The sequence below is a fragment of the Penaeus vannamei genome, chromosome 42, assembly GCF_042767895.1.
Source record: "Penaeus vannamei isolate JL-2024 chromosome 42, ASM4276789v1, whole genome shotgun sequence".
Classification (NCBI taxonomy): Eukaryota; Metazoa; Arthropoda; class Malacostraca; order Decapoda; family Penaeidae; genus Penaeus; species Penaeus vannamei.
The window spans coordinates 25,859,586-25,863,840 of record NC_091590.1 but is presented as its reverse complement, the minus strand read 5'-3'; the positions used below and the strand labels follow the sequence as shown (position 1 = coordinate 25,863,840).

The following is a 4,255-nucleotide window of genomic DNA, read 5'->3' as shown; positions in this document are numbered from 1 at the left end:
ATTTCTTTTCCCTTTATTTCAGGCCCACCATGGTCACTAAGGAAGATTTTTAAAACTCTAATTAAGGGTATTACGCCTTGATCCTTTCTCAAATGCCCGATTAAATTTTATTTCATTGGTTTTCTGACCCCATTTCTCCTTTGACCATGGCTCCAACCACTGATACTATACCCCCTCCTCAATGTCTACTGACAATTATATCCATTCCAAACCACCAACCCCGGTCATTACTCAACCCACAGAAAGTACCCCTGCCTCTCTCTCAACATTATCCACTCCATCTCCTACTGAACAGTCATTTTCATTGTCTACCCCCTCCCCCTAATTACTATTTCATCCCACAGTACTACCTCACTCCACACCATCCCATCTTCCTCCTGCTCTTACTGTTTCCCTCTCTGCAACCTTTTGAAACCTCTCTATGGCCCAGCCAAGGAGGATAAATTTTTTATGGTTCCTCCTGTAGCCCCTTACTCTGACGGTACCATTCTCTTTCAAAAATGTCTCCAAAAACAAGTTGACAAAGTTTCCTTTGCCAGTCACTATGATCGTATACGCCTTGCCACAGTTGCATCTGAGTACCAAGCTCATGCACTATCTACCCTGAATGACCCTACTGGTATACCCATTCCTGCCAAACGTCACTCATCTCTTCATACCTGAACTGGAAGTGTTTTTGTCTCCCTGATTGATTGTCCTTTCTATGATAAGAACTGGTCGGACTGTGAAAATGACTAGCCTACTTTGTTGACTATGATATAGTGGCAGTACAGTGCTACACTGTCTTACACCAATATTGCCAAGATTAGCTTCCATACGCATGTCCTCCCACGTGAATTAGCCTCTCCGACTATATGGGCCCCTTTCTTGCCACGCAGCCAAACACTGTCGCTCCTTAGCCCACTTCCTTCTATTTGCCCATTCTGGTCATGACTGTTCAAATTGTCCTGCTCAATCATGTATGTGTGCCAACTGTGGTAGCTCCCATAATGTAATTTTTAGGATCTGCTTTGCCTATAAGCTGAGGTAGCAGCTCTCAGGTTCAAACTAGGCCTCACTCTCCATGGGGCTTGACAGGAAGTATAGCAACAAGGTTTTTCTCTTTCTACCTCTTCCAAAACTGTACCTATATCTCTTCCCTCTACCCTGACACATCCTACCTTTACTTCCTCTCTCCCCAATTTCATTTTCCAGTCTGAATCCAGATACACCAATATCTACTGCTTTTCCGATGCCTACCCCTCCTGCTCTCTTTTCCTGTCGCACCAGGCAATTTTACTCCATCTTTGCCTACTACATCCTCTCCTTCATCCTCCTATTCCTCCAATCCTTGAACATCTACCCCCTCCTTTCATTCTCACAAGAGAACCTTTTGTTTCTCAGACCTCCCTCCTAACTCCCCTCCAGAAACTCTTGAAGTTATCCAAAATTCCTAGACACGACCTGAGAAAATGTTCTGCTCCCTCATCCACCCTCCAATCCCTCTGTTCCTAGACCCTCTTCAAAGTACTTGCCAATATCCATCCTTCCCCCGTTAAGTTCCCCTACCCTTCTTCCTCCCACACTTTCTCTACACACCCCATCCTCTCTTTCTCTATATGCAGTATTCCCTCTTTGTTCCCTATTATCCCTATCCCTCCACCTGGATACTCAAGTGAATCCCTTCTGCCACAACAGTGCCCTCCGGGTCTCAGCCCTCCTTGCACTCTTCCTGATACATCGCCCCCTGCCCCAGTCCTTTTATCTTATCCCCTGGATTGTTTTACTTTCTCTACCCGTATTAATTTTCATTGTTTCATAATAACTCTTTTGCCAGTTTTCCTGCAATGTTTCTATTGTTTCCTCAGCCACAAGTACACCCCATTTCATCGAATCGCCCTATACCCTTAACCCTTTCCTTTAATAATCTCTGATTTACTTCATTTACTCCATCTTTTCCCTTTTCCTTATCATCCAATAACACTCTATAACCTTTGACAGTTAACTCTTTATCCTAATCATTATCTCATTTGTACCCTTTTTGCCACAATATTTTATCGTAGTGTTTCATAGCCTCTTGCACATTTATTTGTTTCTGCCATTAACTTTTAACCATGTAATCTGTTTGTCCATTAGCTTATTTCCTGTCAGGTGCAAAGTGAATTTGAGGCAAATGACTCAAACTGTGAACAGATCCTTACATTTAAGGGAAAAACACATGATCGGTATGAATCCTCTTGTGTTCAGCCATATTCTACAACATTTTTCTTGGCAAAAAATGACATTCATGTCTGATAATCCTGCCTCTATTATCTTTGTTCCTGTTACTTGATATTGCTTATTATCCCCATGTGATATTGATATATTAATCCTTGGGGTATCCCAAATAGCGCGACCGAGCTTTGCGATTTGTCCAACTTGCACCACCTCCATACGCTTATGCAAATATGGACTCAGCCAGTCTTAAATTTCTAATGTGTGAGCCAGTGTCTTCTGTTGCATTATACATTACTTTAGTTTCTAGTTCCAATAAGCTATCATTTGTATTATCTCCTCTCTGAAAGGGATTTTTTTTTCTTTACATTTCTCTTTGTTCATGTATTCCCAATATATCTATATGTATTTCAACAGATCAAATCATAAGCTTGCGAACCTGTCATAACTACTTTCCATGGAAACACCTTAGTTAATAAACTATTATGAAATAGTACAAAAAGTAGACAGATTTTTCATGCATTAATCACTTGACTAAATTCTGTTAAATTAGTCGAGATTCTCTTATTAATCTATAACCCTCCTTACAATTTGTAAATGGATATCATATTTCGTTTTATTGTCACAGTATCAGTTGATGGGTTTTCTTCATTACTAAATTTGCAATGTTACAATCATAACCTCAAGATATATTAAAATGAAGTTCCAAGGTATTTAATAAACATCTTTTATACCTGCTGCAGATTAAATGCTTCACCTTTCCTTTCAGTTTTCTTCTTTAAGGACTGCGGTGCCACAGGCGCCCGTGGGGAGGCGATCAGTGCGGAGCCTCACCCAGCAGGGGGATCTTCGCATCTGATTTAACCTTTGTAGCATGTTGATATATTTTCTTGCTTTGTATACATATGATATGTAGTTGCATGTGCTCCATACATATGCATGTTATATAAAGGTTTATTTACTGTCTAGTGATTAAAATACATTTTTGCAATATTATTTAACCAAGGTATTAAATTATTTGTATTTTAGAACATTCTTATAGTATTATGCAACAAAATAGTGCATATTTTGGCAGATAATTTCCTCGTAATTCAAGAGAGGAGAGTAATTGCTTATTCCTGTGTGACTTTTTTTTACCTTTTGACTGTGGTATTTGGTATCTTTCATGCTTCTCTTTGGTATGGATCTTCAATAGGACAGGAGCCATTTTCCATTTAGGAATTTGATCTCTGGTATTATTAGTCAAGATGAAGCAGGTTTATATTAATGTGGATTAAATTTCCTTTCATTGCAGACATACAGTTAGATACGTTGTTCCCATTGTTTCTTGTGTGAATATTGGACCAATAAATGATAAGAAAGACTTCCTCTTTTCATTCATTCGTCGCACCAGACTCAGTCTTTGGAAAGCTAGTTGCAAACCTAATAATGATGATGATACACAGAACAATACATAATGAAATGATGCATAATGATAATGGTAATAGTGCTTTACAATAAAGATAGTACTACATAATTACGATGATAATGATAATTGTAAATAATAGTAATAATGATACGGAAAATAGTAATAATAAAAACAGTGTTAATAAAGAATTTTACAATGATAGAAGCTTCAATAATATCATAATGATTTTAAAAATCAAACAATGATAGTAACAGCAATAATGAATCTAATAACAATAATGATAGCCAGAATGATAATTATGAATGATCATGATTGTTATAATTATCATCATGGTTATTATCATCATTGTTAATGATCCCGATAGTTATAATTATAATTACAATAACAATAAAAATAATTGCAATGAATAATATTACTAATTTTTATCAAAATCTTAATTATTATGATCATAATTGTTTTTATTATCTCTTTTATTGTTATTGGTGTTATTGATATTATTATTAATATTTTTGTTATTGTTACTATGAAAAAAGGACAATATCACCAATAAAGGAAAAAAAATACAGATATTGTTAAACATGATATTTCTGATAATAATTATGATGATAATAAGGATTATATTGATAGTAAAAATACTAAAAATAATGATACCAT

At 36.7% G+C, this 4,255-nt stretch overlaps 1 protein-coding gene across 1 annotated transcript in view; it reads left to right on the top strand.

Annotated features, from left to right (window-relative positions):
* LOC113815391 (uncharacterized) overlaps positions 1-3,557 on the top strand; it is a gene marked incomplete in the record, with an annotated part of 77,146 nt that extends 73,589 nt beyond the window's left edge. The window contains 1 exon segment of the mRNA XM_070118404.1: positions 3,015-3,557.
* Positions 3,558-4,255: the final 698 nt, after the last annotated feature.